Source organism: Etheostoma spectabile, unplaced genomic scaffold (genome assembly GCF_008692095.1).
Source record: "Etheostoma spectabile isolate EspeVRDwgs_2016 unplaced genomic scaffold, UIUC_Espe_1.0 scaffold00006368, whole genome shotgun sequence".
Lineage (NCBI taxonomy): Eukaryota > Metazoa > Chordata > Actinopteri > Perciformes > Percidae > Etheostoma > Etheostoma spectabile.
The window spans coordinates 6248-31261 of NW_022603365.1; the positions used below are offsets into that span (position 1 = coordinate 6248).

At 41.6% G+C, this 25014-nt stretch overlaps 1 pseudogene; it reads left to right on the top strand.

The window, feature by feature from the left end:
- Positions 1-1793: 1793 nt before the first annotated feature.
- Positions 1794-24270, top strand: LOC116678036 (protein MB21D2-like; annotated as a pseudogene).
- The last annotated feature ends 744 nt before the right edge of the window (positions 24271-25014 follow it).

Genomic DNA, 25014 nt, shown 5'->3' on the forward strand with positions numbered 1-25014 from the left:
ATATGGTACCTCCCCTCTTTCTTCTTTTATTCTTTGATCACTTCTTCCTGCTTTCATTTTGCTGAGCAAGCACTGACTCCACAAGAGGAATCCTTGAACATCATGACATTCACTTGGCCTGACACATTTCCATCACAGGCCTGCGATTTCACCTGGTTTCACTTGCAATGGGGAAGATTTTATGGTCTAGCCCGGGTGATATATGGAAGAATGTGAAACGAGTGGTTATGTTTTTCCATTCCGGTCCTTTGTGGGTGAAAAGAGGGCAAAGAGGAAGACTTCAAAGCAGTTAAAGAGAGATTCTCATTCATATTTTGTCTGCTGGAGGCCAGGGTCGTCTCTAACCTCTCATTTGGCAGAGGGTGGTTTCACTCCCTCATTGCTCATTAAGTGCTGTTTGGTACAGCATTACCTTGATAGATGTTCCACTTATACCACAAATAGGCTGATGAATCAGACACTGTATGGCGCTACACAGACAGCTCTTCCCACAGTGAATGAGACTGAAGTGCGTGAGCTAGTAAATGATCCATCGACAGACTAGGAGAAAGGTCTGTCAGTTTAATCTGACACTATCAATCCGAAGACATTTAGCAGTGATGCAGGAAATGAATAGCTTGGTGTAATTAAGTAGGATTATACATGCATATTGAACAGCAATTTCCAGAGATCCCGCGTGTCCCAGGAGAAGGAACGTTTCACTATAGAGTTTCTAATTTATTTCATTCAGCATTTTTGAATGATGAAAAAAGCAAGAAACACAGAGGTGAAATGATACTTTGACAAAATTGAAAAAAGGGGTTGCTCAGACATATTTGGGAGCTTGACGCATACTATACCCTATAGGGACTGAAAGAAACTAAGGATCAAAAAGGATTTCTCTGCCTGCCGAGTCGATTGTTATTAAATCTATCGATTAACTTTATGTACATGTAACAATAAAATGCAGGAATACCCCTTTTAAAGCAGCCGCTATGTTGGACAGGATAAAATGATGAACTTGAGTAAAGTACTTTTTGTACAGTTCGGTGGATTCATGACGATAGACGTATGAGTTCAAATGTTAATTTCCTTTGAAATTAGTCAGGGCTATCACATGTTAAGAAACAGAGATTTGGGTCTATTGCATTTTGAAAATAAGTTGAAATCTGTTTTTGCATTTGTACTATTTTGTAGTGAAAACATTAACATACTCAATACATAAATACTAAAATAAAGTTTGAGTTTAAATACTGAATGAATTATAATTATGGTTAACTGACCTGCATTGAACCTCACACTGCACTTCTCCTCCTGTGTGCAAAGTAACATTAAATACATACATTTGCATAATTAAAAACTCATCTTTTTGCACTGGCTTTTAACATAAGCTGAGCTGTGACATTTTATTGGTATTGATTTGAGCAAAGTCTGTTATCTTTTTAGGAACTCTGTTTTAGATGTTTTTTCTGGTTATCTATTATGTTTTTTATCTTATTTGTCATCTATATTTGTAAAGCACTTTGAGGCAGTAGTGACTGTTTGTAAATGTGCTATATAAATAAAACTTGACTTGACTTAATTGTTTATAGCATACAATTATGGTATACAGTTACATACATAACTATATAGCATAAATCATTGAAACTAGTATCATATGATAATCTGTTAACGTGGAAAGTGCAATCCACTGTACAAAACCCACCTCCATCAGCAATCAACAGGCATAAGAAAGGGGTGGGCAACAGGCATAAGAAAGGGGTGGGCACCGGGCAGAGAATCAGTAAAACGTTACCCACTTTTACATGCAGCACCCTGCCGCTCTGGTGCAAGGACACCGCTACTGCTGCTGCTGTGTTGGACTTACATGCTCATGCATCAAAACACTGGCTGTGCAGTCGTGAAACCGCCCTGCACTCTCTTACTAAACCGTAGCACAGCCTCATCTTCTTTGCAAGGACACAGAGGCACAATTTTAATCATAACCTGACCTCACAAATCCGTTTGTAGTTTTGTAATGTGGGGCGTGCGTGCCACACATACCGGTACTACTAATCCCTGGATCCTCAGAGAAGGAGGACCATGATGATTTCTGGGACGGTGTTGGCACGGGGAATGTGGCGCCAGGGACCTGTTGGAAATGACAGCTGAAGAAGGCGGATTGAAGCACAGGGATCACAATAACAGTAAACGTAGAAGATAGCGAAGAAAGTCCCTCCCGTCACTGTGTAAAGGGTGTGTGTTTACTACGTTTGACAGCTTTAGCCTGGATAGCTAATAATTGCACTGTGTGATCCGCTACTCGCAAGCTACCGAGATCCGAGCTGAATGCGTGTGGGGTGCGTGCGCGCGCGTGCGTGTTAGTGTAGCTATAGATTTTTGTGTGAATGTGTGCTTGTTTGTATGCGGGGAAGTGTAGCTACTGCACTTAGCTTTACTGTCCCCAACTGTCATGTTAGCTAGCGTGCTAATTTGACGAAGCTAGTTGGCTATTAAAAGAAATGAGCTGACTGCGGGCGAGGTAACTCTAGGCTACCACACCGACCACTGCAAGTCAAATGGTCTGCTAATATGGTTCTACAACAAGCAGCCATACGCATTAATGTAACGCAGCCCATGTTAATTAGCTAACCATCTATTACCAATGATGTAATTAGCTATTGTTGACTGCCAGACGACAGGCTGGCTAATTAGCTCGGCTATTAGCTTAGCAGCTAGGAGCAGGCTTGCTCGCTAATTGACCTAGTTCTAGTTCGGTGGGGCAGAAGCCATGTTCCATTCCATTCGGGAGCTGTGTTTACATTATAAGTTTGTGGCTTGTTACTTTTAGGTCACACATTTTAGTACAATTATTTGGACGTGTAAACAAATAACAACTCTGTAACTCACATAATGACCATACACTGGCCACAACGATAATTACTTAAATCCTCTCATCTTGTATGCCGTTCAATTGAAACCTATTGCTTGAGGCACAACTCAAACAACTCAACTCAATGGACACATACTAGGATACGGTGCAGGATAGAAGACATGCCAAAAAAAACAGTAACCAAAGTTTGTCAAACACCTGCATTAGCAATTTTCTTAAGTTTTTTTTTTTAGAAAGTCAGTGGTTTAGCTGTGATTTACATGAATGCAAAGGTCCCATGTAAAACACTTATTGCACAAACCTAATTCACGTCACTGAGGCTGCTAAACTACTTTTTATGATAATGTATGACAATATTGGCTGTTAAATGTTTTTACACATAGTGTTATCAGGTTAAAACTGTAACAGAGAATAGTGCCTAGTATGCTTTTATTAGTCACGTTATCAATGCATTTTTGGCCTGTCAGTACTTAGCCACAGTTTAAATGACTTTAATGTTGATCAAAGCTGTAATTGCAATATCACATTTACTGCTATTAAAAGGTAATGCTACTTCTTCCCTGATGTGTCTCTTCAGAATTGTTCCTCAAAGTCTCATGATTCACACAAGGCTGTTTAAAACAAGGCAAGCATTAATTGCAATGAAAACATGAAGGTTCGAGAACTTAATCGGTCTAAAAATAGTAGGCTGTAAGACACATTATGAAAACAGGCATGCGTTTTGTTTTAGGGTGCAAATAGCTACCCTCAAAACCAATAGGCTTAGTTATTATTGGCACTGTGACAGCATAATCCATCTCTCAGGGGAACCATTAGAACTGAGTTAGTTACAAAAATAGGGTTGTTGTGATATTAAAATCCTGAAGGTACACATTAGCCTTACAAACCAACAACAATTTCTCTTTTCTCGCCCTTATCATACAGGGTTGTAAAGATGGAGTCCCTGATGAGTGCGGTGGCGCCGCGCTCCCCAGCCCCCCCAAGAAGCTGTCAGAGGTGGACTTCCGGTCGGGGGCCACCTTGGAGCAGTTGTCAGCCCAGGTGTCTGAGCTGGTATTACTGGAACAGGGAGAGTTCAGAGACCAGACCGCCTTAGAGGTTCACACCGCCAAGGACTTTATCTTCAACATGCTAGGTATGTCTGCAAACATAACCCAGTGGATAATATGCTCTGTCTCACAGTTTATCCCAAACATTTTAATTGTCTTCCAGGGTTTCCCCTTTGCAGTGTAAGCCTGGTGGCCCACTGGGCCTAAGTTGCCCCCCCCACTGGGCCTCAGCCACTGGGGGGAAATGTAAATGTATTTTTAAGATGTTTCAAATCTCCAGTTAGCTTTTAGCTCTGACTTAAGGCCCTATGGAATCCGTTTTATTATCACAGAATCTATTGGGCTACATTAATGCTGCCATCAGTACGTGAATCGTCCAAGCCTTCATTGATAAAAGACACTTACCACCGAGCCAAACAACTTTTCTGGGGGCACACTGTCTTCAATCCTCAAACTGATATGTATGCGGCCATGGTTGCACAATGCTTAAATGTAGTATGGAGATATGATTGTGATGAAAGGGGTGGGAAGTTAACACATAAAAAGAGTGAAACCTATAATCAGAGTTAAATTCTTTATACTGTACAGTGTTTTTCACACCACTTGCCATTCACTACATTGTGACTCCTAATTTCGCCCTGCTCCACTCTCACACACTAGTTTCACCTGGAAGCTGCCCAGTGCAACCACAGTCTCATCAGTTAGCTACTGAACATGCCCTAACATGCAGTGAGCTGTGCTTACACTCAGAACGTTTTGTGACATGACTAGTAAAATCCATTTCATACGCTAACAAATTACATAGCCAAAGCCATAGCATGGTGTGCTGTACATCTCGGTTGTAGTTAAACTTCTCACTTTGCCTTCAAATGTGGTTGCAGCGGTAGAGGGAACTTCAGTGAGTCTCCAGAGTATATTTTGTGTATCAGGAGCCTTTTACAGTATACTGAAACAAATGAAATGGATTCAAAAGGAAACAGAATCAAAAGGGTCTGATGTTGATGTTCATTTTTGAAGTGATAGTTTGGATTTGATGTACAGTCAACAGCTGGTTAAACAAAAATGGGAATTGACCAACAGGGTGGAGCTAAAATAAAGATGTTAAACCTTGCAGCTTAAAAAGAGTTTTAATCACGTATAGCAGAAGAAATCTTTCCTTTATTTTTGAGACCTTATTTCACTAGACTGCGATCTGTAACATCAAAGTGTTTTTTTTTTTTTTGATTGGTCACTTTCTGTCTGTAGAAATTTCATTCTGGGCAACAAGAAAAAAGCTGCAGGATTTCATTAAACTGGATGGGGACACGGTTCTCTTTTGCAAGCACATTTGATGAGTCACGTTGTGAGACAGTATGTGGGACAAACACGATCAACACTATAGACTTGCATTGAAATGGTACATGTATAAAGGTACAATATCTTCATTTTAATCCTGTGGCAGACACATTTTTACATGTTTTTTTTTTTTTTTTTCAAGCATGCAAAATTAGAGGCTTGTAATTTGTGGCGGTGTGGGTGATTTGAAACTTGCACATTTAGCATCGTTCAAATGCAAAAGGGATTCCAAATGACGTTGTCTGTTTGTCAGTTGGAATTGAAACACATCCAGTACATGATTCATATTTTCATTGTGTGTTGCTCTACTCTCCCTCTGTCATCCACGCACGCTTTCATTCACGCTCAACCATCGGGAGATGGGTTTGCTAAGTGAGACATAAAGCTGTCTCAAATGTGTTGTTTTTTTATCGTCAGTTGTGAGTAAAAAGTGAAGTGTGTTTGTTTGTCCAATAGGTGGCACTCTGCCCCCTCCCTGCTGTCATCCTTGTTCTCTCATGTCCCTATCAGTCATCCACTGGAAACAAAACATGTTTAGCCAGCATCTGGAAAGTTTTTTTTCTATTTCATCTTTAGTTTCACACTCAACTCAACTTTGCAAGTCCTCTGTCTGTCTCGTCCTGTCATCTGCAGTAGGCCTGCATTCTGCTCAGCCTTTCATGCACTGGTGGAAAAGTACTCAGATCCTTTACTTAAGTAAAAGTTCTAATACCACACTAAAGAATTTTCCAAGTAAAAGTCCTGCAATGAAAATGTTACTTAAGTAAAATTACCGGTATGTAAATATATCAGGAAAATCTATTTAAAGTATTAAAAGGGATTATTCTCAATGCAGGACAATCCTCACATTTTAGAAAATGGAAACGATCCAAACTGTTCTGTCAATCAACTGAGTGTTTAATCTGCTAATTCAGATGGACAAGTAGGCCGTTGTATTGTTGGGCAGTTTCAGTTACAATAATAAAACATAAACTATATGTGTCTTGTGTACAAAAATTTTTAATTTGTAAATGAACTAGTAACTAAAACTGTCAGATGAATGTAGTGGAGTAAAAAGTACAATATTTCCCTCTGAAATGGAGCAGAGTAGAAGTAGAAAGTGGCATGAAAAAAATGACTCAAGAAAAGTATGAGTACCTCAACATTTGTACTGAAGAACAGTACTTGAGTAAATGTACTTAGTCACAGTCCACCACTGCTTTTTTTTGTCCAGAGGAACAATCCCTGTCAAAATAGTAGTCTTGCACAGGTTGACAGACCGCTCTCGCCCAGGGAGGAATCACACAAATCAAAATGGCTTTCAAGCCTGTTATTCTCATTTCATTGATATCACCACATACTGTATATTTTGCGTGAATTTTTACCTAATTTTATCTAAATTCTGATGCAAAGTCCTCTGCTTCCCATCTTAGTCTGCTCCCACTCTCTTTCGGTTGACAATCTCCTGGTAACTTTTATGTTTTTTTCAGTTTTGAGGCTGCTTTATCTGGCATAACCACCAATGGTTTGCTGATTTTTTTTTCATATCGTGTGCCTCGGCGCCCGCTGTGACAGCTCTGTGGAAAGAAAAAAAGTTTGGCACTTTACACAGAGGGAGACGGTCTGTGTTGGGTTCTAGGAATATAAAGTTAAGTATGCGGTGGTAGCTGCATTAGGATCTGTATGCTTCTTAAAGCCCTGCGGAGGATGAAAGGCAGCGCTGGAAAGCAAACATCCTTTTAACGTAGGGGTCTTGTTACAGCATGCCTGTCTGCTGGAGGAGGCGCCTCGTATGTGCATAGGGGTGTGCATGTGTGCGTGGATTCGAAACACGAGTGGCTGTTTTTACCAGCTTTTTAAAAAGTTTGAGCTGCAGAGGGGTCCCCACTGTGTTTTGCACACTGTCAGGGAAAAGTAAAGAGAAACTGGCACACACACAACCACACACACACACTCACTGTACACCCAGTGAATTTCTTCACACTCTGACAGATCCAAGAAGTACTCTTATTTACCCTGCGTTTGAGTCAACACTGTGGTTTGCCTTCGGGCAAGCGTGGCGGGGGCTACTGTATCTATCTTTTGAAAAACAAAAGTCGGATGAAGGCAGAAAAAGATCCACACTGCCGGTGAAAATCCGGGGTCCGTTTCAGAATGCAGGTTTAGTGAAAACTCTGAGATGAGGGAAACTCTGGGTGTTGTGTTTCTGAAAGGCGAGTTAATCAAACCTGAGAGAGGGGTAACTCCAGCCAGTTTCAGAAGAGAGGTAACATAACCTCAGAGTCAGTTACTATGGTAACTGAGCCTGTGAACCAAACCTGGTCAGGAGCGGGTTTTCTTCTCTGTCTCCTCCCTCTGACACAGCGCTCTTTCATTTCCTCATTCATTCATTCATTCTGTATCAGGTGCGTTTTAGCACGGTTTGTTATCTGCATGAATAAAAAAATGTGATGTTAGGCAGACTATATGTCTTTTTCTCAAATACGTCATTTCCTTTAGTCAACGATCCCGTTGATGAAGAAGCTGTATTACTTCGCAGGGAGTTAAACATATGTCGGGAGATGTTATTAATGCCCCGACTACAGATGTATTTTCATTTTCAGATCTATTTGAGCGTATTGTTTTTCTTCCCAGTCTATCAGTTATGTAACCTACATAGCCTTATCCGTCCCCATATCACTAACGTCACCCACTCTAGATCCCAGCAGATTCTGTCTCGCCATTACTTTTTTGGCAAACAGCAGTTTTCTTTACAACATTGTGTATGCGGAGCATAAAGCCACTGTAGCCAAGCGCCGTCAGAAGAGTGTGACTCGCTCTGAAACGTGTTTTAAACGTTTTTGTAGTGTTCCCTGGACACAAACCAGTAAGAGACATTAAAAAGGAGTTCCACAGGATTGCAGATGAATGATTTAAACCCTTTGAAATAAAAGATTATGAATTATTCTGTTTGTGATGGTGCTGCAGCCTCAGAATGGGATTAGCAGGCCTAGGATTTGTCTGCCCTGGTGCTAGGCTCAGACATACCCCGGACCCAGCTTTTCAGATCTTAAAGTTTTATCAGAGAGTTCAGTTCAGAGTTCATCTAGTGAAAATGGATACTTTTGATCCAAGTTAAAAAGTCATGAGCGCTGTTCTATCTTGGCCTGGATTTGACATTTTTATCTGACACAGGAATAATAACCTGTTGTATGTTGAGATATTGAAGTGATTGTTATGAAAACAAATGAGTTTTTGCTCTTTATGGCGTGCATCAGATCTTCACTTTGTCCTCCAGTGACCTAAGCGTCTTGCCTTCCTGTTGGGCTCCTTACATCAGCTTCTGTGTTCTCCACTATTCTTCACACTTAGGCCACTTAGCTTGATTCACATTTGGGGTTGAACAGTGATAAGTGTAGACGGTTAGCCAGAGAAAGGGTGATCAGCACCTGAGTTAGTCAGGGAGAGACACGAGTCAAAAGTTTACCTTGGGATGAAAAATTAATTACATGTCATCTGAAAATGAATAACAAAATCAAACAAAGGCTGTGTGTGTGAGTGATGGTGCATTTAGGAAAGTAGCTCAGTTAAGCCAGGCTAGCTTCAGGATGGACACGGTAGCTGGCCAGTCTCTCACGCCTGGCCATTAACACTGGTGGACTTCTTTGTGCTGTTGCTGTTTCCACTGCTAGGACTTCCTCGTTGCAAGGCCCTGCTTTGATGCTCAGAGTTCAGCTGTAGTTTATAGCTTGGGATCTGGGACCCATGTGGCTCCTCTGGCTGACTAATTATCGGTTAATGCCATTTTGGAATTGTGAGCCTGTCTTCATCTGGCAGCCCGGCCAGATCCATGGCACTGCAACAGTATACAGCTGAAATATTTGGATTTGATTCTTTAGGCTTTGTTTCTGTTTCTGTTTAGTTTTCATCAGCGCAGACAGCAGTGCCAAGCAGCACAGATGAAATGTGTCTTGCCTGTCATAAATGACAGCCATTGTTCCTCACTGACTCACCTTTTTATTTGGCACTTTGGCAGCATTAAATCTTAATCGTTGGACACCTGGCACATCAGTGAAAATGAATGCGAAACACAGTTTAGATGATGTTAATTAACCTTAGCTCACAACCTCTGTTGCATTAAGACTCTGTAACAAATCAGCCAACAACTGACTGTCATGTAAACACAGTGGAGTGTCCTTTGGCTGAACATGGCCACAGACACGCATCACATCATCCATTAAGTGACTTTCGTGGAATCTAATTAAATATGACATACCAAAATGTAAATAAGTAAGCAGTGTTTTGACATCGCATGACATATTATCTACTATGCTGCTCATTTTAATAACCAAGGCAGACATTGTGATTTTTTTTTCCTCTTTCATAATCACACTTAAATTATTCCTGAGGCAAAGAGGGAGGAATCACTCACTTTGTAGCTGTCAACTGATTACAGTATCTTATTTGCAGGGTGTAGCTGTCAGAGGTGCTGGGGAAAACAATTTAAATATAGTTTTCAGTAATACTTTAAAACAAAAAGTTTCCCATAATGGATCTACGGATTTTTGGAAAGCCCAAACTGACAGATATTTCCATCTTTCTTTAAAATAGCAACATTTCCAAATGTTGGGAGTAGTAGTTTCTCCTTTCCTTTAGCTAATTAGGGTTGCTTTTGAATGTGTATATCAGGTACTAGTCGAAATATAAGGTTAATCATTTAAAGTTCTCGTAATAGAAAAAGTTAAGTTAATTTTTTTAATAAAATGCAGGTTGATGTCCTGTATAAATACTGTGAAAGCATCAAAACGCTTACTCCACAGAGAAATGCACAGAGCCCATATTTAGAAACTGTGCCTTTAAACGAGCTGTCGGGACTGTATAATTGTGATGTCACAGCTATGCTAAATATAATTAAAAAGTGCTGCTACAGTCATTCCCTGGCTGCAATGACGGTGCCGCAAACACAGATGCGAAAGACCCATCTAGGCAGACTGGGTTATTTCAAGAGGCTTAAAGAGACATGCGCTTAAACAGAGCTTTTCCGACAGAGGGTGAATACAGGTATATTCAGACAGTATGAGAATTATTTTTTCTTAAATCTTGTAAACGGGAATTAACCTGAAATCAAGCATGATATGGGGCCTTTGATGTGCGACTGAATGGGTCAATGCTCTTTCCCTTCTTTAGAATCCGATCAGAATCAGAATCAGCTTTATTTGCCAGGTATGAAGACACATACGAGGAATTTTTCTTTGGAGCATCGTTGCTCACACTGTGCTTACACACAAAACAACCAAAACGACAATATACACACTAATATATACACAATATATACATACTCTAAACAGAAACAACATAGAGGCATGAGGGAACGAAGAGTTCAATAAAAAATATTTAAATGTGGAGCATAGTGCAAGGATACTGGGATAAATGGTATTATGTTATTAAATTACAATATGAACAGTATGAACATTATGGACAGTTCTGAAATAGGAAATGAGAATGATGAGTAAATAACAATAAGTGAGATGTGAGAATGGGAATGATGAGTAAATAGTAAATAATACGTGAGACATGAGAATGATGAGTAAATAGTAAATAATAAGTGAGATATGAGATTGAGAATGATGAATAAATAGTAAATAATAAGTGAGATATGAGAATGATGAATAATACTAAATAAGTGGAATAGTAGTGGAACCAGTAAACAGGTGCTGTAGACACAGTGTTACTGGGTTATTGACCAGAATTGAACCTGACACTGTGGGTCAGTAGTCAGCTGTTCATCAGAGAGATGGCTTGTGGGTAGATAAGAATATGAAAGGTCAGTAGCAGTTGTCCACGGCTTCTTAAGCAACTAGGCTACCCTGCTGCCCTCAAATGTAAAAATCAACCGGCAGTGACACTTTTTTCTTTCAGTGATAATGGCCTGTCATTTATGGTAACAAGGTATCGCAGTATAGCTGGCATCAAAGCCGCTGTGAAGAGCGTTGAGACCGTGACAGCTTCCTGCATCCTCTCTCTCTGCAGGTGGTTTAGACACACTATGTCTGTCATCCCTCTGAGCCCTGTTTGTTGTATTAACACACACACACACACACACACACACCTTAAAGGCCTATGTTTGAGCTAATCTCCTGCCTAGGAATAGGAATTCATAAACCGCGAGCAGGCGGAATGGCTGGGTTGCCTGGGATTAATCCTGCTATTGGTGTGCGAGGTGAGGCTGCAAGAAGTGGCTGTTGAACAGCATTGATAACATCCGGTTGAGACTATATTAGTCAGGAGTCATTTGTAACAGATTGAATTGCTCCTTTTGGAATGATGCTGCTTTTAAGATTATTGTTATGGCATGCTCTGCTGCTGAATCTGAGTTTTATTGTCTGAAATAACAGAAAGGTCACACAGAGGTAGGGGATGCAACTGTGGATCATTTTGACTCAGACAACATCCCCCAATTCAGAAATGTCTGCACCAAGGTGCCCTGAATCAAGTACTTGCAGAAACAACATTTAGCAAGACTATCCTTTTAAGGGGAAAATATAGGTTTTGAAAGGAATTGCTTATTATTTTAGGACTCTTATTTGCTTTATTTCCGAGTGTTGAATGAGAAGATAGAAAACAACTCTCATATTTCGTTAAATATGAAGCAACGGTCAGAAGATGGTTAGCTTATATTAGAATAAAGACTGAAATCAGGGAAAAACAAAAACAATGGAAAATCTGGCCAGGGGCCTGGAGTGAGTGGGGCTTTTCCCTACTTCTTTCTAACCCTACTTCTGGCACCTTTGGTCGGACCACGCCCATTTTCGAACTCAACCTTCATTTCGATCTCCACTACACACCTGTAAAGTTTTGTGATTGCATCTTGCACAGTTGTGACGCTATTACGGCGCCAACATCTGTCAACAGACAGACTTATTGACTGGGATTACTTTCCATGAGTCTGTTAGAGTGTATGGTAGAGTATTTATTTGTGTCTTTCTTACTTTTGTGTTCAGGTAAGGTACAGCAAATTTTGTTGTACATAAGGTTGACAATAAAGTCTAGTCGTTTTTTTTCTGTTCTGTTCTAGACAGAAATATAAACAACAAAGTCCTCAAATCTGCTTCTGTGGCAGTTAGGTCTCTCCAGGTTCACATCTTGCCATGACACACACACCAACAATACGCGGCATGTAATTAGTGACCTTTAGAGGTGCTGGTAATAGGATTTAGTTTTTGCCTTGATTCAGTGCCAGACTAACGGTCCCCTGTTTTCCAGTCTTTAGGCTAAGCCAACCAACTGCATGTTGTAGCTTTTATATTTAGCATAGAGACATGAGAATGGTATAGATCAGGGGTTTTCAAATTGGGTGAATATAAGGACAGCCAAGCCCCCCCCCCCCCTTTTCCAAAATCCCATGCGTTTGCCCTAACCCACACACGCCTCTGCAGTAAATGCCATCTTTAGTGTGTTCCAGCCAATGATGAGTTTCAAAAACAACTGATAAAATGTAAATATTTGTTAATATTGCATTTTTATTTCCACAACCTTTTTAAAAGTGCTTTCATAAATGATTCTTTGCAACAGCAAATCATTTCCCACTTCATGCAGGCGTACATGAGGCTACTTTTAAAATCCCTGAACATCAGTAGGCCCATCCACAAGTCAACAAAACATGCTTAACATGTGTAATTGGCAAGTTAGATGGCACCAGAATTTGGCCTAATCATAACTGTCCTGGCAACCCAAAGGCCAAGGGTCCACCCCCCGAAAATCTTTAGCAGTAAACACTTCATTTCATGCATTCTGGTGAATTTTTATCATTGTAGTTGTACAACCAGACTGATCCGCAGGTAGTATTTATAAGATTTATTTTGTATACTCTAGGGTGTGTAGTCAACTGTGTGCAGATAAATTAACATCTATAAAAATTAGAGCTCGACCTATAAAGGATTTTTAAGGCCGATACGAATATTTGGTTATTTAAAAATCCGATATGCCGAAATATTGGCCAATATACTTTTTAAAATCCAGAAACGCGTTACAACAGATTTCCCTAACATATATATAGTTATTTGTAGTTATTTGAGTTCTGACTAAAATAATATGATAATTTGTTTTATTGTCACTACAGAACAGAGATTATCAAAATATATCAAAGTTCTGATAAATAAAGTGTATAAAAATACAAACTTAAGATATGAAACTTTTGAACAAAAACACAAGAAAAAAATCAGTGTTGCCAACAGCGACGTTGTAGAGCGCCCTCTGGTGGACAAACTATGCAACACCAGCGCTCATAACATGGTTGACAGTCCATTTTTATTTTTTAAAGATTCGTTTATCAGAATTATTTATTTGTCATAATAAATGATTCTGATGAATGAATATTTTTTATATATATTTTTTATCTGCCATTATAAATGCCGATACCGATAGATCGGGAAACGCCTCAGCCGATAATATTGGTCCGCCGATAATATTGGTTCGACGATATATCGGATATAAATCTAATAAAAATAAATGCAAAAGAATGGGATTACTGTCCTTCTCAGTTGTTAGCGCAGCCCAGTTTCAGACCTTTTCTCTCTCACTTTCAGCAGCCTTCTCCAGCAACAGCATATAGAAGACAGTCATCGGCTTATTTAGAGAAATCCCATTTTCCGGAGAGATTTACAGAGCTATTTTTGTGGTCGATCAAACCAGAGGTGTGTGGCAGAATACTCTCACTTTGCTTTGCGCTGGCTGTGATAAGAAAGGACGTCTTTCCCATGATGCCGCCGCTATGCTTCGGGGGGGATTTCTCAGCAGTGTGACTTTGTAGCTTCATTTTGAAAGCGGGCGTGTCTTCTTTTTTTATATATATATATTTTTGGGCATTTTTAGGCCTTTATTTTCACAGGACAAATGAAGCCATTAAAAGGGGAGAGAGAGGGGAAATGACATGTAGCGAGGTCGGAGTCAAACCTGCGGCCACTACGATGAGGAGTAAACCTCTATATATGTGCGCCCGCTTTACCAACTGAGCTAACCTGGCCACGAAAGTGGGCATGTCTCAAAGCACCCGTGAGGGTAAAGTATAGGTTATGCGTATTCTTTGGTATAGGTGTGTGGTACAATGTCTGCGCAATTACAAGTGTAGCTATACAATTCTTATACCATACTTGTAAGCCACCCATGGGACCTCTAGTCAGATGGGCTGTTTAATGTTAGGCCATGCTGTCCTTCAGTGTGCACACAGTATAGACAGTAAATTAGTTTTTAAAGACATTTTCATGACATATTTTTTTTATATTTTGAGGCAGGGGAAATAACTTACGGGTTGGTCTACCCTGCTGGATATATTGAAGTGGAAGCCACGCTTTATAGAAATGTGATTGGATGACATCCCTATCTTTATCAAAAAAGAGTGTTGTCGCTTCTCCTCATTTTATTTTTGCTTTAAGTCCTTGTCCACACTAAATATGCATATAAGTAGTTTGACTGTAAATCGGTAAGTAGAATTCTGCATTCCTTTCATCTGTTCAAAGTGTCGCTTTAAGCAAACCTATCATTTCTTAAAGTAAAATGCAGTGCAGAGGTTGGCAGCGGCTGCACATCTCTGTGGTGTTTGTTTATGGTAATCATAGTTATCTCCCAGGATTACAGTTGATGATTTATTGATGTCAAAATCAGATATAGGTTTTTTTTAATTTTCCCTAGAGCAGGTCATTTCAAAGACTCCTGCAGTAGCGTGATTGCTCCTTGATTGCAGCACACACATGATTTTTAACCTTGGACGTTTGGGTGAAGATTTTACTGTAGCTAGATGTTCCAGTATATAAAAACCTTTTTGGAGTTATTATGACAATGCATTAAGGTCATTGCTGCTCACAGTAGTATGTGAAAGCATGCCATTAGGGCTGCAACAATTGTTTTTCATTGCCAGTTAATCTGTTTATCATTTTCTCCATGAATCAATTAAATATTGTTATTATATTGTTAGATATCGTCAGAAAATGTTAATCTGTGGGTTTTATTTCAGAAACCAGAAAATATTCACATATAAGGAGAAATCAGAGAATTTTTATAACTCAAACCGATTAATCTATTATCAAAATAGTTGGCAATTAAGTCAACGGTTGACAACGAATTGATGGATTTTTGAAGCTCTACATGCCATGCATTTGCAGCCAATAGCCATCAAGTAGTCCTTTCACAGATATGGAGTTGGGTTTGGTCCAAAATATAGCTCTTATGTAAAAACTTCCCTCTAATGGAAATCTACATTCAAAGACATTTGTAATAGGATTAGGATTTAATCCGTGGCTGTGAAACCAGCCTAGACTTTCTCCATTCCAGCTCTATTCTCTGACTGTGTGGCACATACACGTAGGAGTGTGTTCATGTGTGCATCCAAGCGCGTGTGTGCATGCGTGCGTGCTCGCTGGCTGATGCCCATTAAAGCAGCGGGCGACTGCGCGATTTGAGAGTTTGGATTTAAAAAATAGATTAGGTTCCTTGGAACAACCTCAAAGTTCTCGCAGCCAGTTTTGGAGATTGAAGACGCTTCGCTTATTGATACAGTTTTTCCTCTCTCTAACTGAAGCCCCTGCTGGAGAGATAAGATATTCTTTAGTCCCTTTTCTTTTCATCAATCTTTTCCTCGCCTATTTGACCCAATTCATCAGTGGCAGATAAAACCAAACAAATCAGAGGAGTTGCAGCTTCAAACTTGTTGCCCTTTGGCTATCGTCTGATCCCTTCCTCCCACTGACACTGTCTTTTCCTGTCTCTTCTTCTCTTTGATCTGCCCATCCAGTCTTTCTCCCCTCCCCCCGTTTCTCCACATTTCCAGCCAAACTGATTTCAAGCTCTGATAATCGATCGGCCATAATTTGTTTTGCACGTCGCATGCACAAGCACTCATCTCAGCTTGAAGACCGAGGATTTAAGTATTATGCACTTTTTGCAACTATAGAAAGTATGTATTTGTTGTATCACTCAACTCTGCTGTCCTTTAATCACATTAGACAACTCACCACAGGATTTTGTAACAACTAGGGACCTCATCACAAAACGACAGGCTGCGACATTAAAGAACGGCTTGTTTATTGCTAATGCCATGTGGTCAAAATTAAACAATTTATTAAGTATGTAATAACAAGAACTTATTTAACCAGTAAATTGCTGTTAAAGGACAAAAACAACCACAAGATGGGAAAGGGTATTTTTCAATAACTGTAAGGTCCAATGGCATTATAATTTCACTTTATGAGGTTTATTAACATTAATATGTGTTCCCCCAGCATGCCTATGGTCCTACAGTGGCTAGAAATGGCAATTACACAGAATTATCTGTTTTTATTATTCAAGTTTTATTGACTTGGTAATCTATGGTTGACAGGGGAGGGTCATTGATACTTGTGCAATCTAATGTTATGTAGGGTGGATTGTATGTTGTATGTGAGTGTAAAGTCTATGTGTTATTGATACAGCAGCCTTATGTAGCAATGATGCCCAAGACAAATTTCCCTCAGGGGACAATAAAGTTGATCTTGATCTTGATCTTGAATAGGTGTAAACCGAGCCCTGGGTATCCTGCTCTGCCTTTGAGAAAATGAAAGCTCAGATGGGCCAATCTGGAATCTTGCCCCTTATGAGGTCATGAGGGGCAAAGTTACCTCTCCTTTCTCTGCTTTGCCAGCCCAGAGAATTTGGCCCACCCATGAGAGAGAGACGTCATGGCTTTCAAACGAGCAAAGTGGCAGTTGGTCAACTGCATTTTAACCATGATTAATCCAGCTGCTAGCTAACGGTAGGCTAGCGTTACCTGCTGCCTAGAATAATGTTATCTAGCATCACATGCAGCGCTGCTTCTGTTGCCTGTAATGTTCGTTTTGGATCAGAGAAAGGCGCAGGCATTTCAGTGGCACCGAAATCTGCATTGCTATTCAGTCCTGTAGATACCGGTCGTTAAGGCACTGGTGCCGTATTCGCACCGGGTCTCGATACCCAACCCTAGTAACAACCTGTAGTTCTGCTCAAGACACTCACACTAAATGGGACCATAGCATTCATTCAGCCCACTTCAACAAGTCGGAGCAGCAAGGAGTGTTGTTCTTCACCAGTCATTATCAGACAGTAGTGGAGTCTTTTTGACATTTCAGTCTAGTTAAAACAAAGCGGAAAGAAACTCTGACCAACACTTATTGAGGCAGGCTATATGTAGGCTAGTCCCAATGTTCTGCCAGAGTTGTCCCTGCTTATGTAACTCAAAGGCGGGCCAGCCTTTGTCTTATTTCCCACCGTCTTGCTTAAAAATTAGATTTTTTTTATGTATAAGCCAAAACTATTGTGCCTTTTATTAATAACTGCTTTAATGCACATTACCCCCATTAACCCAGGTTGTTCAGCTTTGCCACCTTTGTGTTAAAAGACCCCAGGGGAAAACCCTGTAATGGTGGGGTTGGGGCTCTTCAACCAGCCAAAACAAAACACAAAAATACAAATTAGCGAAATAACACATTATAATGAAATTAGTGTTTGTGCCTTCCCATAAGTCAAACAACTTAATTTGACATGTGGCCTAACTTTCTGAGTTAAAAATGCACCTACCCTAAGAATATATTAAGGTTCATTGATAGTGAATTCATGATCACGGTTCCTATTCATTGTCTACATATTAATTCTAGTTCCTGAGGTATCCACTTAAAAAACTAGTAACTCTTTCATGAAGTGAAACATTGCTTGCATATTGGATGATGAAACTCTTGCAGATGTCATGGGAGAGATGAGAGGCTGAGGATCCTGAGGAGAACTCTAGCGCTCTGGATAAAGTGCAGCGTGAGAGTCTAGTCAGGAGATGAATGGAGCTCGTAGCGGCAGATGAGCTGATTCTACTGAGGAATAACAAAAAAATCCAAAGATGCGCTGTCGCAAACTATTTAAGCAAAGCACTAGAGAGATCCTTGTAAGCACAATTCATTTTGACTTCCACTTAAAGTTGCTCGTTCATTTTCGGTCTCTGGGTGTCTTCTCACCTGTTGTTTTTATATTCCATCACACTCCTCTACCTTTTTGTTATAAAGCAGAATTTTTTTTTGTTGGGTTAGATTCTGTGGGTGGGCATGCTGCTCTTGCAAAGGGATATATTCCTCATTTAGACCATGATTGGTTGGTGGTCAATTATTAACATGGATACTTTAAGTACTACACATCCGGATGAAGTAAACGGCATGTAATTAGCCGTCTTAATTTCAATAGTTTTATCACTAAATTTCCCAAACTGGAAGCGTAGAAACAAGTTTCTATTGCTGCCACTTTGTGAATATCTGTGGCTTTTTCCATATAGATGGCATTTTGCTTTCGACTCACAAGTTCTTAACACACGCTCAGACACACATGCCACTACATGATAAAATGCCACTGAGGTTGTGTGCCCATGTAATTGGATGAGAGGAATCATATGGAGGTTTTTGCCCCCGAGACATGGCCTGCTGGCTTGGTCTGATGCCCCTGTTTCAGCTGCCTGCAGCCACTTAACTGCCCTCCCAATCTCTTCCATGTGACAGGTTTTTAAGTGTCCATGCGTTACCTTTGACCTATTAGTAGCTGGCAGTTAGTGCTTGACCTGGACAGGTTTGGTTCGCAAGATCAAGCCTTTCTCAGTTGCTCTTTTAAGCCTGAAAAACATAATTGACTTGCCTCCAGTGCTGCAGCTCCCATGGTCCCAGAGCCTGAAAGGTTTACAGCACAGCTAAGTAGCCATAAAGGGATTTGGAGGCTTGACTTTCTCTCATATAAACTTTTCAGAGAGGAGAGTTTGGGACACTTTTTTTAGCTATGTAATAAGATGATCATTGGTTGTATTCTTTTTCCCCCCATCAGACTTTTTTAGTGATATTACCATGTTCCGCTAACATCCTCTAATTAAATAAACAAACTACAAAAATATGACCCTCGATGTAATAAAGAAAGATCCTCGTAAGCACAAATGACTTTGACTCCCACCTATAGTCGCTCTATAGGTGGGAGCTATTATTTTTACATTCTGTAAAACTGCCCTAGCTTTTCTAGCTTGGCAACAGCTGTGCGGGGGGGGGAAGGCTGAGCCACCTGTGGGCTATGCCGGTGACATGGCCGGAGGGCTAGCTTTTAAGAAATGAAACAAAGATTGTGTTGTCATAACCTGGAACTATCCTTAAAGTGATTTCCCTTTCGTTTTCTGCCGATCTTTAACAGGTGAAATTGTGATATAGAAGCATTTTGCGAGCCACTGAAATGATCATTAGTGTTGATCCCAGTGGTCGGTGGGGGGGTGGGGGGGGGGGGGGTCAGTTTCACACTCCTTGTGTCAATATAACTGCAGCTAAGACTCATAAATATATGCAATACCTGTGTGTGTGTGTGTGTGTGTGTGTGTGTTTGCATTCATCAGTGAGAGAGACCACTTATGCTCATTGCAGCTGTTGGTAACCAGGGTACCCGGAGGTCTTAAAAGTATTGCAGTCTTAAGTTTAATATTATAAAAAATTAGGTCTTAAAAGTATTATAGCTAAAGTGCTTAGTTTTTGTCGTGATTCATTTTCTTGGTTTGTTTTTTAACCCCCTCTAAACCATCCCATCCAGGCTTAGTCCAAAAGGTAGACCAGCGCCTCCCGGTGGCCAACGAGTACCTGCTGCTGTCTGGCGGGGCCCGGGAGGGAGTGTTAGACCTCAGCCCCGAGGACTTGGGTGACTACGCAAAAGGGCCGACTTTGACCTGGACTTCACCCTGCTGGTACCCGCCCTCAAGCTCCATGACCGCAACCAGCCAGTGACCCTGGACATGAGGCACTCACCGCCCTGCCACTCGTGGCTCAGTCTGCGCCTCTGCGACTCCAACGTCATGTCCCGCTGGAGCATCTGCTGCCAGGAGGAGAACGGGTTTCCTCCTGAGGAAGACGAGGAGGAAGAGCAAGAAATGAGTAAGTAGAATAAGTATGATAACTTTTGCAAGAGCAAAGGATGAAAGAACAGCGACGGGGAAATTAGAAATGTTGAAAAGGGGGAAAAAAGGGGGAACAAACGGTGAATGGATGGGGCGCCCTGGTAGCACACCTGGTTGAGCATGCACCACATATACCAAGGCTCAGTCCTTACTGCAACAACCCGGGTTTGACTCCGACCCGCGGCCCTTTGCTGCACGTTATCCCCCTCTCTCTCCCACTTTCCTGTCTCAAGCTGTCCTGTCCAAAAAGGAAGGGAAAAAAATGGATGACGTAAGAAGCAGAAAGGGCAGCACGGATAGTATGGAAGAGAAGATGGGTAAACAAGTGTAAAAAAAAAAAAAAAGAAAATAGTGGAAGAAAAAAAAGATTAAAAGATAAGTCAGGAAAGAGCAGGACGAGTGGATAGATGGCAGTGGAGAGTGGAAGGAGTGGGAGCTGATTGAATTTAGTTTGTGTTTCACCGAGATAATTTGATGCATGATGTTTTGATGCAATTTTACGCGGCGAAGCTGCAGCTGAGGCTCTGTTTCCTATAACTCCTCAGATAGGTGAGACCAGAAATGGCTCCCCAGGAAATACACGCTGAAACATTTATGAGTAGAACTCCACAATCGAAAGTTCACGCACACGTGGCAGCTTCCAGATTACGCGGCGGCATCAATCAGCCCCACAGTCGCGAGCGCAAGACTTCCAAGATGAGAAAAAGTAATGACATTTATTGATATGAATGCCTTTAATTTTCAGCACTTTGGGGAAATACATTTGCCACATTTTCTGCTAGTTTCCTAGCATTTCCCACAGGATCTTATGTTGCTGCATTAGCGATGGCAGGACGGGGTGATTTAGTCAGGAGTAGTCGACAGCATGTACGTGTATCACAGCCAAATCCCGCTGGAATGTTAAAAAGAGGGCAAAAGTGCCAGGAGTTCAAGAAATTTGAATTCTTTGCAGTCATTTTTTTTACTTTAGACCGTAAACCGCATACTACAGGTATCCAAAGATCATCTTTAGGGCTGCAACAACATTCAGTTTGCTTGTTTTATCCAACCAAAAGTACAAAGGGGGGGTAATAATTTTCCGACTCCAGCTTTTTAAATATGAATATGTTCTAGTTTCTTCACTCCTCCATCACAGTAAACTGAATATCTTTTTTTGTGGACAAAACAAGACATTTGAGGACGTCTTGTTGGGCTCTGGAAAACACTGATGGACATTGTATAGACCAAACAACTAATTGCTCAATCAAGGAAAGAATCAATAGTTACAGCTCTGATGTGTATTGTATGACATTAACAAAAACAGAGAAAAAAGTAATTCTTTGAGAAGCGGTTCTAGTGTTGGTAAATGTGGTGGGCTGTAAGATATGAAAAGACCCAGCATTCATCTCTCTCTCTCGTCCCTCTCCCCCCTCGCTCAGGTAAAGGCTCTATCCCCTCCCTGGACTCCCCTCAGTCTCTGGACGGATGCTACTTCTCTCCCTCCCTGGTGACAGACTGGTTCTGGGGGGTGGTGAGCGAGGCTGTGGAGGAGCTGAGACGCAGCCCCCAGAGAGGGATTCCCAGCCCGGACCGACTGGAGAGGAATGGTCCCCTCACCACTATCATCCTCCAGGTACGCGTTGTTGACAAGTCATTCAACCTTTATTTATCCTCGAGAGATCATTGAAGGGGCCACCCTCATTTTCAGTCACATCGAGTCAGATTACAAAGACAAATACCGGGGTGGCCTCTAGCTCACCCAGTAAGAGTGTTGGCCCCGTGTTGGCTGAGTCCTGCAGCGGCCCGGGTCCGAATCCAACCTGCGTCCCTTTGCTGTGTGTCATCCCCCATCTCTCTCCCCCCTTTCCTGTCCATCCACTATAATGAAGGGAAAAACCCCGAAAACATAATCTTTAATTAAATTAAAAAATATATATATATACATACAGAACAACAACACAGAAAGTATGATCATAAGAAATATAGAAATACAATAAAACATTCAAAATTAGAAAAATAATTAACTATTAAAATAATAGGGATGCAAAAGAAAACACAATTATGTAAAGCAGTTACAAGTAGAAATTTGCACGTATAAAACCAGATTTCTAAATAGTCGGCACAATTAAGTTGAGTCGTTACAACACTTTAAGAAAGTGCTGTAATTTGTTCCAGGTGTCAGGTGCACTAAAACTAAAAACAGTTTTTTCAAGTTCAGACCGGGCTCGTGGAACATGAAGTAAAAATAATACCGTTGACTCATTCTGCCTGAATGGTAAAAGGAATGTCAGGCTGCCTAAATGTTTCCTGTGAAGTTTTCTTGTAAACAAATTCAGTTCTGTCCCCCCCCCCCCGCAGGCCGGCTCCAGCCGGGTGCTGTACGACCTGCTGCCTGTGGTGTCGTTTCGTGGCTGGCCTGCAGTGGCTCAAGGCTGGCTGACCGCCAACCACTTCTGGGATGGTAAAATCACAGAGGAGGAAGCCATCTCTGGCTTCTATCTGCTGCCCTGCTGCTCCCCGCTGGGCGGTCGGCCCGACAGGGAGTGGAGGCTGGCATTCTCACGTAGCGAGGTCAGTGGATTGTAAATGTACTTTTTTTTTTTTTATAATTTTGGTGTCATGTTTGGTGCCAGCTTGTATTGGGTTTAAAGCAACATTTTCATCTGGACTTTCATTCTTTTTTTTTTGTGCCAGTTTTCCTTCTTTTCCATCCCACTTTGCTTATCTTTCAAATATCCGCTTTGTCTTTAATCCTGTTCCTGCTTAAAGGTATAGTAAGTGATGTTATTCCAATACACTTTTTGTCAAATTCATCTCCTCACGGTCACTTAGCGCTATAGTTTCTTTGTGCGCTGAAAAAACAGATGGACTTGTTTTCCATTTGTTTTTTCAGAAAGGAGTGCACTAGACACAAAACACTATTCCAGCCAATCGGCAACAGGGGGGAGGCAGCATGTGAATGCGCAGGCCAGTAGTTATCTGTCTGTGAATCTGGGGGGCGGAGCGTCTGAACAATCTTCAGAATCACTGACTGCATCTTTAATGCATTGGTCATCTATTTCTCTTATAACCAGGTTCAGCTGAAGAAGTGCATCCCTTACCCCATGGCCCAGGCGTTCCAAGCAGCCAAAGCCGTGTTGTCTCGTATCCTGGCTCGCCCACGTGCGGGACTCAGCCTCTATCATCTGCGGACCCTTCTCTTCTGGGCCTGTGACCGACTTCCTGCCGCCTATCTATCCTGCACCGAGGCCGACACCCCTGGCCGCCTCCTCCTAGGCCTCCTGGATGACCTGGCTCATTGCATCCTGGGTAAAAACTGCCCCAACTACTTCCTGCCCCAGTGCAACATGCTGGAACACCTCACAGACAGCCAGGCTCTGCTCGTTGCCAGGAAACTGGCCCACGTGCGCTCGGATCCCAGCGAGCACCTGCGGGCGGCCCTGGACCAAGCCCAGCAGGTGGGCCAGCTGAAGAAGGAGCTAACAGCCAGCACCAACGGCCACGGCTCCCCCGGGCACCACCCGGCCAACGGCATCATCTCCCCTCGGAGGACAAGCTGGCGCAGCGGCTGCAGCAGCTGGTCACCGAGAACCCTGGGAAATCCATATCGGTCTTCCTCAACCCGGATGATGTCACCAGGCCACACTTCCGCATCGATGACAAATTCTACTGACGCAGACGTGCTGCAGAGAAGACAGAGACGACAGGGTTTTTTTTTTCAAAATCCTGCAGGCCTGGAACTGAACCCACTCCTCCTGTTCCCCATCCCAACGCTGAACAATGCAACAAAACGCCTTGCTGCTTGACTGACTCTTCAAACCAAAAAACACACTTGTCCTGTTACTGACAAATGACGCAGACGTTGCTCAACAGACGTGATGTCACAGAGCAGTTGCCACGGAGACGGCCCTCTCCTAACGAGCTGGCCTTAACAAGACTTATCAGCTGGTGCTACCAAGACAAGGGCCGGCTTTAGTGGTGTGAAATAAGTCCAATGGAGCTGTGTGTGTGTGTGTTTGTGTGTGCTTGCGTGCGTGCTTATGTACGCCTAAGGGGGATTCACATATTACTTACACTTCTAAAGACGGAGGGAGAAAATCTCCTTGATTGCTGCATTTCTCTCGTTTTTAGTTCAGATCAGAGCGGGGGCCGTGGCTGATTTAGAAAAGAAAAATCCAGGTGTGGCTGATGTAACTGAATGTAATGTTTGGAGGCGAACTGCGGAGTTTGAACAAGGAGTCTTTTCTCTGTCAAATACATTAATCTCCATGCCTCGATTTATGGCATCTTTTGATTTCAAAAAATCTTTCTCAGGTATTCATAATGCTTATCCGTTTTTGATGTACACTGTATAATTCGTAAAGGTCTTAAACTCTATTTCAATGGCGCTTACATTTCATTGGGTAATGGAATGTACCAAAGAGTTGCGTTTGAGCGGTTTTGTAAAGAGAAACATTCCTCTTACATATCCTAAATATAGAATGTTGATTAACCCTTCCTCCTTCTGAGAGTCTGCTCACATGAGCATTATAAAATGGCGAAACTTTGCAGCAAAATCAATTGATTCCAATGGAATGGGTGGCGATTAAGTGGATTTTCTTGCAAGGCAAAGTAAATTCTGACTTTAGAGGGAGTACATTAGAGTCAAACATGGAGGAAGCTATTCGCTTATTAGCTGTTTTGCATCATCCAGTTATATTTAACCTCCTCTGTTGGAGTACATTCAGCCCCTCAAAAGAGGCTGCGCAGACACTTTGGAAACAGGAGTCAATAGCCATGTTTCCATCCACACGTTTTTATGCGTATTGAGTAATATCGAATGAAAAATGCCTCATTGAAACATTCAAATTCACAATTTGTATGTTTGTTTTGATCATCGGATTTTC